The sequence below is a fragment of the Lissotriton helveticus genome, chromosome 2_1 (genome assembly GCF_964261635.1).
Source record: "Lissotriton helveticus chromosome 2_1, aLisHel1.1, whole genome shotgun sequence".
NCBI classification, from domain to species: domain Eukaryota; kingdom Metazoa; phylum Chordata; class Amphibia; order Caudata; family Salamandridae; genus Lissotriton; species Lissotriton helveticus.
The window spans coordinates 148,895,597-148,910,867 of NC_136059.1; the positions used below are offsets into that span (position 1 = coordinate 148,895,597).

At 47.1% G+C, this 15,271-nt stretch overlaps 1 protein-coding gene across 3 annotated transcripts in view; it reads right to left on the bottom strand.

Annotated features, from left to right (window-relative positions):
- LOC144817811 (uncharacterized) overlaps positions 1-12,973 on the bottom strand; it is an 83,467-nt gene extending 70,494 nt beyond the window's left edge. The window contains exons 1-2 of one of the 3 annotated variants that reach the window (XR_013606983.1): positions 12,908-12,962; positions 12,691-12,760 (exon numbers count right to left, since the gene is read on the bottom strand). The gene's annotated coding sequence lies outside the window, so the exon portion shown is untranslated. Of the gene's footprint in view, positions 1-12,690; positions 12,761-12,907 lie in introns of all 3 variants that reach the window. The other 2 variants (XM_078674641.1, XM_078674642.1) reach the window with 2 other exon arrangements.
- Between the last annotated feature and the right edge of the window lie 2,298 nt (positions 12,974-15,271).

Below are 15,271 nucleotides of genomic sequence, written 5' to 3' on the forward strand. Positions count from 1 at the left end.
CTGGTTTTTCCCTGATTTCTCACTTGGTCATTGTTTTTTTTTGTCTCTCTCTTCCCCTTTTGATCCCTTGTCTGCCTTTCTCTCTTAAGCTGGTTCAAAGTTTAATGATGAAAAGTAAGTCCTGGTCCCAAAAATAAGTGCACGGGCCCCACCTACTGAAATTAAGCACTGCAATCCAGCCCATTCCCAGTGATGCATGGAGCCAATGTTCACCGGAGTGTAATGTACCCCAATTGGTGTCCCTCACCGGGGTACAGAGCTTCCCAGTTTTCAAAATTGTCCTATTTATCTCTGTAAAATCCCTCATCAACATACCCATCCAGACTAACAGCAAATATGAAGGACATGAAGTAGGGCTGTCACCTGGCCAGTGTTTTACCAGCCTGGTTTTTATTTTCATTACAAGACAAAGGACACAAATTAGGAAAGTCATTAAAATACGGTATTTTTTCTGCTGTGAGAACTAAACACATAATAAAATGAAGAAATCAGTCAGTCAGTCAAAATACTTTATTCGGTTCGTTGCAAAAACCATAAAAGTGTACTACAAAATTCATCGAAGTCAAGACATTGGTTAAAAAATAATACATTAATTTACAAACCTTATCACAGCAAAATCATGTGCACATAAAATGTATATTATAAATATGAGGATTAAGAAGATAAAAGCCGTCAAAAAGCCAATTTAAAAAAGAATTAAACCAAATTCTGAGTCCAAGGCCTATAAATACCACTATGTGCAATCTATCCAGTTAATTTTCCTCTTCAGTCTTAAAGCAATAGTTACAAATTTTGCTACATTGAAGATCTCCCATGTAGTAGACAACAACTGTAAATATAAAAGGGCAGGTTTAACTTGTCTGAAGCCCTTGTCCTTGATAAAGGGAATGATACATTTTTTGCGGATAGGACACAAATATTTACAAAAAAAGATAAAATGCATAGTGTCTTTAGTTGAGAAACCGTCACAAGAACAAATCTCCAGCTCCGAGTCTTTAGTCCATCCTGAACGATCAGTAAGGAGAAGATGGAATTTGTTCAGTCTAAATTTAGTCAATAAAAATCTATGGTGCATATTGTTGACGAGACTCAAGTAGGGTTCTATGCCATTATTAGTGATTAACATTTGGTGAGCCCTAACAGATGGTTTACATAGTTCTTTTTCTTCTCTATCCAGAGATGCCAACTGTTTAGATGTATATTTCACCCATTTGATGTCCCCTTTCAACAGTTTGTCCGGGGAATGATATAATTCCGGTCGGCCCAATTTAGCTGCCAATTTTTGAATATAATTCAGCCAGGGAATAGATTGACCATGATCCAAAGATAGACAGTCCCTCAAAATTTCATGATTCAGCTCCAGTTCAGGGTTCAGCCATATAGAGATCCACTTCAATAGCAGTGCTAAAGCAATGCGATCCTCCAGATAATCAACCCCACACTCTTGATGAACGATATATCCTGGGGTAGACTGAGGAACACATAGCAAGGATTTCAAAAATGTATCCTCAATCACCTGCAAGGCCTTAACATTTTTTAACCCCCACAATTCAGCTCCGTACATCGCTATAGCAGTGCATTTAGCATCATAGATTTTCAACACTGCCGCCATAGGCTTCACAACCCAATTTGCGAGCAAAATCCCGTACTGCAAAGATGGACCTGGCGAAAGCATTTCGTTTGGCAACTAACTGGGGTAGCCAGGTAGAATTATCATCAAAAATTACCCCCAGATAGGGAAATCTTGTCACCCTGGATAAAACATTTTCTTCGCAAATCATTGTCTTAATTTTTTTGGTTTACTCCCCACAATCATTACATGAGATTTAGGAAAATTTACACTCAGATTCAGTCCCTTCATGAAACTAGAAAATGAATTTAAAAGACATTGCAACCCCACAGCTGTGCGTGCTATTAATGCAGCGTCATCGGCATACAATAATGCCGGAATGGGGAATTTACCGGCCCTTGGTAAGTCTTTACATGCCTCAGTTAGGGCGACCCCTAGTTCATTAAGGTATAAGGTAAAAAGTAAAGGGGCCAAAATACAGCCCTGCCTTACACCATTAATGATCGCAATCTTGCCTGTGCTATTTCCCAAGCGGTCGTACCTAACTGTGGCTGTAAGGTCCCTGTGTAGGTCAGCAAGAAAATACACAATATTTTTTTCAACTCCTAACTTGGGGAGCAGTTCCCAAAGCTTGGACCTATTCACTCGATCAAAGGCCGAGGAAAGGTCCATGAATGCCAAATACAAGGTGCCCCGTTTGGCGATAGTGTATTTCCCTATTAACAGATAAAGGTTGAGGCACTGGTCTACTGTGCCTCGACCTTTCCTGAACCCATATTGTAAGCATGAAAGGGTTTCTGTGTCCTCCAACCAACTTGTTAATTTACCAAGGACCACTCGCCCTAGCACTTTAACTACGGCGTCGATGAGGAAAATGGGGCGATAACAACTTGGATCCGCCCTATTTCCTTTCTTAAAAATCGGTACTATGACAGATTTGGACCAAGTGTCCGGAATATCTGCCGTAGAAACCCTGTTAAAAACATTGACTAAAATTCTAGCCCATGTCTTGACATTGGATTTGAAGAGGTCGGTAGGAACGCCATCGGGACCCGGAGTCTTATTACTGGTCATCTTCCCGATCGCCTCTGTTACCTCTAGCTCAGATACCTTTAAAGTATAGAGATTTAAGAAAGGGGTCACTGTACTCCCCACCCCACTATTTCCCCCTTCATAGACTGACTTAAAATGAGAGCACCACGCCTGTTCCTGGACACCACAATCTAAGTGGTCATTACAGTAGTCCTGAAAAAAAGGTTTATTAACGCGGCCCAGAATTTGGCGCTATTTCTGAGTACGTCTACTGAGGTTAGATCTTCCCAGGCAGCTACCCTAATCTCCCGCCTTCTTGTGTCCAGGGCTTTTTTTATAGCTTTTCCTTAATAGGGCCACCATGGCCCTGTTCACTGGTTTGCAATTTAGGGCAGCTTTTAATTTTTGATTAGCTGCTGAACAATTGTGATCAAACCAGCCTTGTTCAGCCGGTACCTTAGCATTCCCTGTTTGACTAAGATCTGAGGAAACCTGGGCACAGATAATTGAGTAAGCCGCTAAAACTTCATCATTCTCTGCCTCCAGGTTCAGACAGGTTTCCAGCTCAGAACCTACTGTGGATAATAGATTAGAATGGAAGTCTCCCGGTATAACCCTGCTCCATCTGAGTCTGCGGGCCTGATCTGTCGTAGACTTCATGACCAGATCCGACAGACTCAGAGCTACTGGATTATGGTCGCTGAAGTGTGACCACGCGGGCGAATATTCAAGAATCCTATCCCCCAGTGTTAAACTAATGAAAATATGATCAATGAATGAATGACAACCATTCCCCTTAGATGTGGGTATCTCCTTATCCCGCAATGTTGGGAGCATCAAACCATTGTCTGCCAGGATTGTCTTGAGAAGACCGCCCTGATCAGGATGTTCAAAATTAACATCTCCCTGTTCGACAGGGCCAAATAGATCTAAGGACGGACACTCGTCTGGGCATCCGTGGACATTAAAGTCTCCCATAACTACGAGAAAGCAATGGCTATCATTTGCCTCCTTATAATTTTCCAAAAACAAATTTAATATACCAAGGCGCTCGGTCGTGGTAACTCTATCATTCCATTTGTAAAAATTAACGATTAAAATCCTTCCCACCCCACTCAAACAAATTTGTACAGCCAGGATATTCCGTGAACCGGTGACTAACTGTGTGTATACCCCTTGAATAGTAGCTGCGATTAGGATGACCAAGCCACTCTTCGCCCTCCCCATGTTAGATTTGACCGCAGGAATGTGGTAACATGCGTAACCATCCAGGCTCAAGATGTCACCCGTGTCCCACGTCTCCTGAAGGCCAATTATATCATACATACTAATGGACTCTCTCCATGTTGGATCATCTATCTTATTTTTAAGACCAGCTACGTTCCAGGTCATTAATTTTAAAGAGCGGTCTTGATAGCCTGGAGTTTCTGCCATTATGGATGTATTGAGATCCCTAGAACCTATGGATTCTACCGTTGTCGTGGCTTCAGGGACAGTAGTCACGACAAGAGGAGCAAGATTGGTTTTTTGGCTACCTAGTCATTCATTGCCACCCAGATTCGAAAAAGTATCAAATCTATTTAAAACGGGGACCGCAAACTCATAGGGCAGTCTCCTTTTACCTAAATTACTATTTGCTTGCCTAGTTTGAGGTGGTGGATAAAGAAGCCTAGCGGGAGAAGATTTACATAATCTTTTTCGACTCTGGATGACCCCGCCTGTCTCAGTATGTCCTCGACCAACCTTGGGGATCTAATGCTCACGACCACGCAGTCTCCCTCTAGGCTTTTTTTTAGTATTGTCCACCCAAGGGACCCTTCTAACCATCAGAATGTTATCATCCAGGTATTCTCCCAGATCTGTTTTACTAGAGAGATAGAAGAGTGTTTTATTTTTTATCGAAGACCAGTGTTCATTTTGACCCTCCTTGATCTTCGGAACATTCGCCAGAATAATAGTATGTGGGCTTGCCTCAACTGGTAAATTTAAGGCTGACTCTCTCTTCTTGAGGGGCTGTGGGTGAAGGCCTGATCTCCCTTCTGGGGCCTTAGGGCCCTCTTTCGCCCTCAAGGTAGCACCAGTCACTTTTGGGACCTGAATAGGAATGTTTAAAGGAGCCAAAGACTCTATGGGCACTGCAGGACATACTAGGGGTTTGACCGGACTTTCACCACTGTCCTTGCCTAGGCCAGGAGAGCCATCAGTCGCAGCTGGTGCTCCCTTATGTTTGTCCAAGAGACCCCCCAATCTTTTTATTTCAGCGGACATCCGGTCCAATTTAGCCACTAACGGTTTTATAATGCCCTTTATCTTTGAATCAATAAGGCCCACCAATTGGTTAAGCTGTTCGTCATCCAGTTTGATGGTGCTAGATCCTGCTAGTGTGTCATCTGTCTTTTCTAAATTTTTAATAGGTGTAGTGGGTGTGACTGCTTTATTTCTTGTTGAACGGGTACCTATGCGTTTCAACTGAGTTTTTCTGCATTGTCTAACCACTCTAGGTGCAGGAGTTGGAGGATGCTGTACAATAGGGTCTGATAAAACCTCTAAGTCCAACTCAACAGGTTCAGGCAATTCCAAAACAAGGGGGTCATTGTTATCACTAATACTACGGTCACCTTGGTCCAGGCCGATCGGGGAAGAGGAACACATGGTAGATGGCAGAGATTCACTGCTTAACCCTAAGGACTGTCGTCTTTCAGTGTTAATCTTCTTAACCACTTTTACTAAGTAGTTATCCAAAGTACCAAGAACAGGTGGAGCACTTAAGGATGACATGTTACTACTTACTGTAAGACAATCCCCAAATGGTTCAATAGTATTGCACCCCTGCAATCAATTAGGAGATATATGTTGCGATGCAATTTACAGCTGTTAATCACAAACGTAAGTAAAATGAAATCTCACTGTGTCTTCAATAAGTAGGGTCAGAGTAGGACCCAACTTCCTCGGGCCAGGGTTTGTGGCCCAGCCCAGCCTCGTTCTGCCCCGGACTGCCACAGACTGTCCCGCCCTTGTCCCGTGCTTCTCCCGGCCGCTCCCGCGCGTGACTCGCGGGGGCGAGAGGCGTTCCCTCCTGATAAGGCGCCTCCGGGCGCGTGGATGAGGTCACGGTCGCGCCTGCCTGCAGCCAAGGCACGCTGGGTAGTGTAGTTCCTCACCCAGCGGCGGCTGCGCGATGCTCGGCGCTAGGCAGGCAAGCAGGTCCCGGGTCCTTGGGGTGTGACAGTAAGCGTGGCGTGGCTGGCCATTTCCCTCACGGCAGACTGGTGAGTCAAGCTGTGGCCCCCTGGAGCTCAAGGCGCTCCCTCCTGATAAGGCGCCTCCGGGCGCGTGGATGAGGTCACGGTCGCGCCTGCCTGCAGCCAAGGCACGCTGGGTAGTGTAGTTCCTCACCCAGCGGCGGCTGCGCGATGCTCGGCGCTAGGCAGGCAAGCAGGTCCCGGGTCCCTGGGGTGTGACAGTAAGCGTGGCGTGGCTGGCTGTTTCCCTCACGGCAGACTGGTGAGTCAAGCTGTGGCCCCCTGGAGCTCAAGGCGCTCCCTCCTGATAAGGCGCCTCCGGGCACGTGGATGAGGTCACGGTCGCGTTTTCCTGCAGCCAAGGCACGCTGGGTAGTGTAGTTCCTCACCCAGCGGCGGCTGCGTGATGCTCGGCGCTAGGCAGGCAAGCAGGTCCCGGGTCCCTGGGGTGTGACAGTAAACGTGGCGTGGCTGGCCGTTTTCCTCACGGCAGACTGGTGAGTCAAGCCTTGGCCCCCTGGAGCTCAAGGCGCTCCCTCCTGATAAGGCGCCTCCGGGCACGTGGGTGAGGTCACGGTCGCGCCTGCCTGCAGCCAAGGCACGCTGGGTAGTGTAGTTCCTCACCCAGCGGCGGCTGCGCGATGCTCGGCGCTAGGCAGGCAAGCAGGTCCCGGGTCCCTGGGGTGTGACAGTAAGCGTGGCGTGGCTGGCCGTTTCCCTCACGGCAGACTGGTGAGTCAAGCTGTGGCTTGACTCACCAGAAATCATTTTAAAGGTGCCTAGAATATTCCTAAATTAATAGTATATAGTAATAGAGGAGAAATTGCTGTGTTGAAAAGAATACAGACGAGTTTATAGAAACTATTTAACAAAGAGGGGGGACCAAGGAGCTATAAAGGTCCAGTGTCCATGCTCCTAAAATAAGTCTATTTATCAACAAGAGGACAAAGTTCCTAGAAAGTTTATAGAAACTGTCATTGAAGTAGCAATTCCTGTCCCTTGCAGAACCCCAAACACTAAGAAATGGCCAGAATGTGTATCTATGCAGGACAGCAATCTCAGCAAGAAGCCAGCCCAGGTTGCACTTTGCTTGCTCTGACCCCTCCTGAAGACTAACCCTTCATGTATCTTAAAAGATGCCAAAGGCTCAGTATGTGATGTCATCCGGCCAGGGAGTGATCCTACAGCCCGGGACTCCTAAAACAGTGCCTTGTGTTTGGCATCAGCCCCAGTGCCTGTGCCATGTCCCCCAGAAGGCTAAAACCTAAAACCCAAGAAATTAAGCTGAGGCAGTCCCACACTGACCCCTGCAGGGGAATCTGTGAATTGTATAGAATGTAAAAACTGATCCATAGCAGCCTTCTATATGTCTTGAACTCATTACTACCTACAGCACAGGGTGATGTGAATGTTTCACTTTGGCTTCTGTGTAGGTCAATCCCTGCATTAAATATGTGTCTCTTTTAGATACAAGTGAATAAATGGACACTTATTCATCACAAGTGTAGGGAGGAATGAGGGAAAGGAGTGAGAAATGAGGAGGGCAGGGTGAGGATCAAGGAGTAAGAGATGCAGAGTGATGTATTAGAGGGGAGTAGAAATTCCCTAAACAGGGATGGTGCAGATATTAGAACTTCTGTGTCCATCTCACTCATCACTTGGTGTGAGAAGGGGGGGTGAGGTATAAGGAATAATGACGGGGAGGAGAAGTGAGGGATAAGGAGACATGAGGAGTGAAGGATGAAAAGTGAGGGATGATGAGTGATGGTTCAGCCATGTGGGATCACAAGCTCAGGATAAGGTATGTGGGTGTGGAGAGGGAGTATGTGGTGAGGATGAGGAGTAATGAGTGCGGGATCAGGAGAGCAGGCTGAGTAATCTGGACTGTAAGGGGACATGAGGAGGGAGGATGGAATAGTAAGCGATGAAGCAGGCCCGGACTGGCCGTTGTGGGCACCGGGCAATCCCCCGGTCGGCCGCAAGGGTGGGTGCCGGTTTTGGGGCCTGGGGGCCGTTTTTGTTGCAGAGCCGTTTTTGCAGCATAGCTGCAAAATCGGCCCTGTAACAAAATCGGCTGAAAAGCGGCCCTGGCAAAGCGCTCCCCCCCTCCCGCCCGGGGGGCGGGGGGCCGGCCGAGCACTTTGCCAGGGCCGGTTTTGGTTCCCAGTCCGGCCCTGCGATGAAGAGAGACTGCTGGCAAATGATCAATGAAAACGGAAGGATGAGGAGGGAGGGATGAATACCTTGGAGTGAGGGCAAGTGAAAGTTCAGGACTGATGTGTGGGTAGTAAGAGTTGATAGAAAATGACTGTGAAACGAGTAAGGAAAGAGGACTGTGGAGGGTGGAGTGCTGTATGAGGCATGGTGAGTATGGAGTGTGGAATGCCGGGGAGTGGTGAAGGCCCTGGGCACATGGAGTGCACTTTACTAGAGACTTATAAATAAGTTAATATATGCCAATTGGGTATGAACCAATGTTAGATGTTTAGAGGAGAAAGCACATGCACTTTAGCAATGATTAGCAGTGGTTAAAGTGCTCAGAGTCCTAAAGCCAACAAAAATGAGCAGTTGCAGGTCCTCCGGAGGAGCGTCGCCTCACTGCTTTGCAGCAGTGAAATAAAGGAAAAATAAAATGATAATAGCTTGATGTTATTATCATTTTATTTTTTCCTGCTGCTGCAGCTTTGCGGGTGGGGTGGGGCGAAGTTGCTCACACAGGAGCAGGGAGGGAGCGGTGGGCACTCTGTAAGTGTGCATGAATGTCTGGCCAGCCGCCTCGGGCCGTCCACACAGTCATTCGCACTTTGCTTGTTCTCCACCCAGGCTGCATTATAGTCTGGGTGGAGAGCATGCCCAGGATCCCAGTCCCGATCTGAGCACCAAACCACAGCGCTCAGACCAATCACGATGCAGCATTGTGATTGGCTTAGGGGAACCTAGGTGCTTCCTGTTGCGGCCCAAGTACGACGCGGCAATATGGTATGGTCTTTGTTTCATTTTACGGTCCTTTATCCCCCACGTCATCACCCCCGATCAGTTCCAGCCGCCACTGAAATCGAAGTCAGAAAAAGAGCAGGAGGAGGAAGGCAACATTTTTTAGGTGACCCTTTAGTGAGAGCCATGTTCCAACAAGAGGGATAAAGAGGGTAACTACACAGTAAGGGATAAGGAGTGACTGATGACAAGGAAGCAAAGAAAACTGAAGGATCAGGAGTGAGGGATGCAGAATAAGGGATGAACATTGTGGAGTGAGGACTGGCGAGCGAAGGATGAGGTGTAAAGTGTGTAGAGTAAGAGATGTGAGAAAGGAGTGTAACATCAATGCGGAATGTCAAGCAGTGAGGGATTATTTGTGAAGGATGAAGATTAGAGTGGGGAGTGAAAGATAAGTGGGATGAGTAGTGCAGGATAATGAGTGAGGGTTGTGGAGTCCTATAAGAGGGATAAGGATTAAGGAACTAGAAAGAGGAATGAGGAGAGGAGTTCATAGTAGGAGATGGGGACTGAGTGATGACAAGGCAGTGATGAAAACTGAAGACTAGGGGTGAGGGATGCAGAATGAGGGATGTATCCATTGCAGTAAGGAGTGAGGGACAATGTAAGAGGAGAAAGAAAATGAGTGCGATAAGAGGGAGGAATGAGGGCTGAGGGGTGAGGATGGAAGACTGATGGATGACTAGCAAGATTAATAGGAGGCAAAGAGGAGGGAATCAAGTTGTTGTCATTCACGAGGCGACATGTTTCACCAAAGTAAACTCAAGGGTTGCAGCCCGCTTGGTAATGGGTGTGTCTGGGGAATGTACAGCAGTCATTGAGTGTCGCAGTGTAGGCGGTATTTATGAAGGACGGTGCAGGCTAACCAGGGCTTTAAGTGGGCTGGGTCCATCCAGGTCTCAGACCTGTAGTAACTGATCGGTTTATGAAGAATTAATGTAAAAACCGTTCAGGTAATCCATGCCAGCTAGGGTGACCAACCATCCGTAAATTTCATGCCTGTGGTCTGTAATTTTGGGCATTGCAGGGAACAGCACTGTTTCCCTGCATGAAGCCTCAGCTCCCTGATAGGGCTCCTCCTCCTCGGAACAAAACAGCAGCCCCACCCTGCCGTTTGTCATTCTGTATGGGCTGATGATTGCCACACACAGATTGACAATGGGCCACTCTGGGCTGCAAAGCATGTGGTGGCCTCCTCCAGCCTCGGTCAGGGCAGGGCATTCTGTCAGATGGAAGAAATGTGCAAAAACGACAATGCTGTTACATGAGAATCCAGGTCAAGAAAAGAAGCTGGTGAAAGAAGTTAAAAAGAAGGGGTAAGAGTTCTTTCACAGTCTCATCATTTTTGAACTGACACATTTTCAACATTATACTAAACAAAGCCATGGTTGCTGCTTTTTTATTTTATGCAACAAACAACCAAAGCCAATAGTTCTGGCTTGTTGTAGGTGTAACGTTACTTGTTGTGTTATATATCTAGACACGATGACAGAAGAGGCAAAATGCCAGTCAGGCGATACACTATACTAAGCACAGATTTTCAGCTTAGGTGTTTTAAGCCACACCCTTAATTACATCGAACACCCCCTTTGGAGAGACCCGCCAGTTTTTTTTATCCCTCCTTAAAGCCCTGGAAACAACACCATGGCACAGTCACTTCATGGCCTGGCACTGTGCATCATGCATGACTCATGACTTCCACTTTTCCAGATTGCCTATGTGCAGGGGCATAGTGAACCCTCCCCCGCCCCACCCCTTGCTTTAGGAACCACAGCAAGGGTGAAATTATTGATGGGCCTCTTCTGTCTGCAACTCTGCAGACAAAGGCTCAGCTCATAATTAATATGAAAAGGTGGACGAGTGCGTAAGTGAAGGGATGGGTGGATGGCTGGGTGGATTAGTGAAAGGGTGAATGAATTAATGAAAGGGTGAATGGATGGATAATGAGAGAAAGGATGGATGGATGAGTGAGTGGAAGGATGGATGAGAGAAAAGATCCATAGATGGATGTATGGGTGGAAGGGTAGATGGATGGGTGAAAGGATGGATGAGTGAAAGAGTGGATGATGGGCGATTGAATAGGTGGATGGATGAGTGAAATGATGGATAGTTTGATGAATTGATAAGTGAAAGGGTGACTGGAAGGATGGGTGAAAGGGTGGATGTAAGGATGGATGAGTGAGTGAAAGTGAGGGTTGATGGACTAATGGATGGATAGATGAGTGAAGGAGTGAAAGGGTGGTTGGATGAGAGAAAGAATGAATGAGTGATAGGGTCAATGGATGGGATCATGAGTGGATGAGTAGATGGATGGGTGGGTGGGTGGAAGGATGGAAGGAAGGAAGGATGGCTAAGTGAAAGGGTTGGTGGAGGGAGGAAGCATGGATGACTGAAAAGGTGAATGGGTGGAAGAATGAGTGACTGGGCGGATGGATGAGTATGTGAAAGTATGGCTGGATGGGTGAAAAGGTAAATTGCTGGATGGATGAGTAAATAGATGGGTGGAAGAGTGGATGGATATGGTGAACGGGTGGATGGATGGATAATGGAAGGATGAGTGAAAGGGTGGATAGAGGGATGGATGAGTGAAATGATGGATGGTAGGATACATGATGGATAGGTTTGCAAATGGTTGAATATGTTTGGATATGGATGGGCTTACTTATATACTATTGCACGACCTCCTCTGATGTGTCTGTAAAACTTACCTTTTTTCCAGACGTTTTGCCCTGAATGTTGACCTCCTGTCCCGAATTTTTACTCTTTGTCCCGAATTTTTACACTCACCGTCCGGAATATGCACCCATGCCATTTGGTCACCCTAATGCCAGCGGTTTAGTTCCTGTTTACATTTCACACGTTTTGCTGAATTTTGCATTTCAGAAGAGAGCTAGCTATTTCCAGGAAGTTTTTTATTTCTTTTCTTTTTTCTCATGCACTGCTCTTAAATAACGCTTAATCTTAAACTGCTAACGATTATTGACAACGCCCGGGCTGGTTTTAGGTGTATCACAGTTATTGTGCTATATATCCGGATGGAATAACAGAAAGCACAAAGAGAGACCGAATACTGGTGGGTGACAAACTATGGCAATCACAGAAATGTAGTTGAAGTCACGTCCTTAAATATATAGGCCGTTCCCCTTTCATCGCTCCCCACCCCAAAACATGGGCACATTTGTTCATCCCGGTTGACGCCCTGACGGTAACTCAGGTACAGCAGGGCATCTCACAGCTGCGTGTAGCGCTCGATCACTGCAGCCACGAACGGAGCTACAAACGGCGCTATGGTGGGAGAAGCATGTTTGAACCCAAGCCCCATAGCCCTTCGAGCAACCACAGCGAGACAGCCCCTCCTTGTCCCCTGTGAAGTGACGTGTGCGCCCTACTCTGATCCCTGAAACATTTTATTTAGGTGGGGGTCAAAGTATTCTTTTCACAGCACTATTTCCAAAAGATAATGGTTACAACCCATGGCACAATGTCTGAGAGCAAAATTCATCTGGAGCAGCAAATCCAGCCTGTGGTGGCGGACACGGTGCCTTCCAACCCACCCGGTGATTACCCGGTGCCCCCAGGTCCAGTCCCGTCCAGCCGCCCCTCGGTACAGCACTCTCTGGTATGTAATCTCTGCATCACTCCTGTACCAGCTGAGTAGGAAACAGATCCGCAATAAACCGACTATCTCCAGCACTGAGAAGATGGTCTTTAAATTGTGTGCTCTTAGACACACTTGAACACGGTTTGAGACGGCAATGTGCGTTTCCGGCGCTTTACAAAAACCCGGCAAAAAGTAAACACGATTCTTCTGTAAAAGTATAAAATAAATGTTTGCATGATGGCAGAACTCACCGATCTGCCCCTAGCTCGTCCTTGCTTCTTGTCAGCAGCGCTTCTCCGGAGCCCAGCTGGGTTACTTATTCTGTAAATCCAAAAAATAAATATTCTTACATGATGGCAGAATTTACAGTTCCCGTCCCTATTTCTCGTCCGCAGCCCCCGAGCCCTGATGAGTGTTTTATTCTGTAAATCTATATAATAAATATCTTTGAGTGATGGCAGTACTCACCGTTCAATGACTTCCCCGTCCCTGCTTCTCGTCGGCCGCAGCTCGTCCCCTCAGCCCAGAAGTGTTATTTACTTGCAGTTGCAGCAGGTTGTTTATATGCACTCCAGTGATCGGTGCGCACACCCTTGCAGCCAATCACAGGCCGCCGTTCTGCTGATTCCTCTGGTGCCGGTGGCCACGAGCCAGGACCCGGGAAGGGTCTGACTTCCCGAGAGCCGGCTGACTTCTTGTAAATCAGACCCGTGCTCCATCGTGCATGCCTGGCTGTGTGTGGGCAGGGACATTTTAAGGATGTTGGGGGCCCTGGGCCAAATGTAATTAGTGGGCCTCTATTCGGAGCAGGTTTGAATTTATGATCCAGTATGAACTCTTGAATGCCCTCTTTGGCCAGGTTACTAACAGTGCATGGACACACTCGTCCAAATTCTAAATGTGTTTGAATCTAATATTCAGAGAAAGTGCTGTGTGTTTTTAATATTGTAACACAGTAGCAGCTCACTAATTTTACTGCAAATAATATCTGTGACACCTTCCCATTTCTCTCATATGTGAGGTCCTGTTTTTATGTAAAAGGAACTTTTTTTTATGGATGTTGAATGAAACATAAATACAATATTGTTTTGCGAAATGCTCATAACAGACTCTCAGACATCACCACATTAAAAATAAATAAAATGAAAAACCGTATTTAAAAAAATCTGTTTGAGAATGATTCAAGGTCATCATGGCAAACCTCTCTGCAGATCAGAGATGGGTCTTTCAGGGGCCCCTGAAAGGCTGGGGCCCTGGGCCAGAGCCCACGTTGCCCATGCCTTAAAACGTCTCTGTGTGTGGAGGAGGCGGGAGCGCGCAGAGTGCAGACCTGCAGACCTGCACCCCACCCCGCCCTTTCTATTGTTATCCCTCAATAAAACCAACTAGGCGCATCTACAGAATACATACATAGCTCTGCTGCTGCCACATGTCGTGTGACACACCCATAGCAGACCCGCGCACATTGCATTCTGGGACGGGTAGTTTTATTTATTTCATTTTTGCAGTTTGGGAGCCCGAATTTGAACCACAGGAGTTGGAGCACTGTATATGAGCACCAGTTGCATTATACAAGGACATGTGTAATGTGCTCAGCATGGCTAAAAGTTAGTGGGGTAAAGGAGAGTGGCGTTGAGTGGAGTGCTGCAAAGTGGAATGTTATTAAGTGGCACAGTGTAGAGTTGAGTGGAGTGGAATGAACTGAAATGTCATGGAGTGGCGTGGAGTGGTGTACATTGTTGTGGAGTGTCGAGTGTCGTAGACTGGAGTGGTGTTGAGTGTCGTGGATTGGTGCAGAGCAGAGTGGAGTGGCATATAGGGTGTTGCTTTGAGTGGAGTAGAGTGTTGTAGAGCAGTGGCGTAGAGCTGAGAAGATTGTCATAGAGTGGAGTAGTGTGGGAGAGTGGATTGTCATACTGCAGATTGGAGTGTTGTACGGCCGAGTAGCGAAAGTGGAGTGTCATAGAGATGAGTGGTGTTAGACCTGGCACCATTGGCGTGGGTCTCCCTTCCATTTTTGCTGTTGCCTCATGTATTTTTGCTGGTTTTAGATGCTTTGGGCACTGTGCCACTGCTGTCCAGTGCCACAGTGCGAGTGCTCCCTGTTATAAATTGATGTATGGATTAGTGACTCCATGATTGGATATTTGGTTTAAAAAAGAAACTGGTGTGGGAGCACACTGCTTCACCTCCCAGCAGAGTCGCCCCTGGGCATCATGGTAGATGCAGTTCAGATCGACAAGCGAGTACACTTGGAAAGTCTTGAGTGTTTCACCAGGTGGGTGCAGATTAGTGCTGGCCATCTCTGGACACGTGTTTCTGGATTATTATCCGTCATCAGCAGAGATTAGGCAAAATTATTTGGGGTTGCTGAGCAGGCTGCCGTATTCTTGGAACGCAGTATCTCTCCAGGCGCACAGGTGCCTCTCCACGAGCTCGTCAGCTCAAAGCGGCTCGAGGAAGCCTTTAAGTAAGAAACTGGTGTGGGAGCACACTGCTTCACCTCCCAGCAGAGTCGCCCCTGGGCATCATGGTAGATGCAGTTCAGATCGACAAGCGAGTACACTTGGAAAGTCTTGAGTGTTTCACCAGGTGGGTGCAGATTAGTGCTGGCCATCTCTGGACACGTGTTTCTGGATTATTATCCGTCATCAGCAGAGATTAGGCAAAATTATTTGGGGTTGCTGAGCAGGCTGCCGTATTCTTGGAACGCAGTATCTCTCCAGGCGCACAGGTGCCTCTCCACGAGCTCGTCAGCTCAAAGCGGCTCGAGGAAGCCTTTAAGTAAGAAACTGGTGTGGGAGCATACTGCTTCACCTCCCAGCAGAGTCG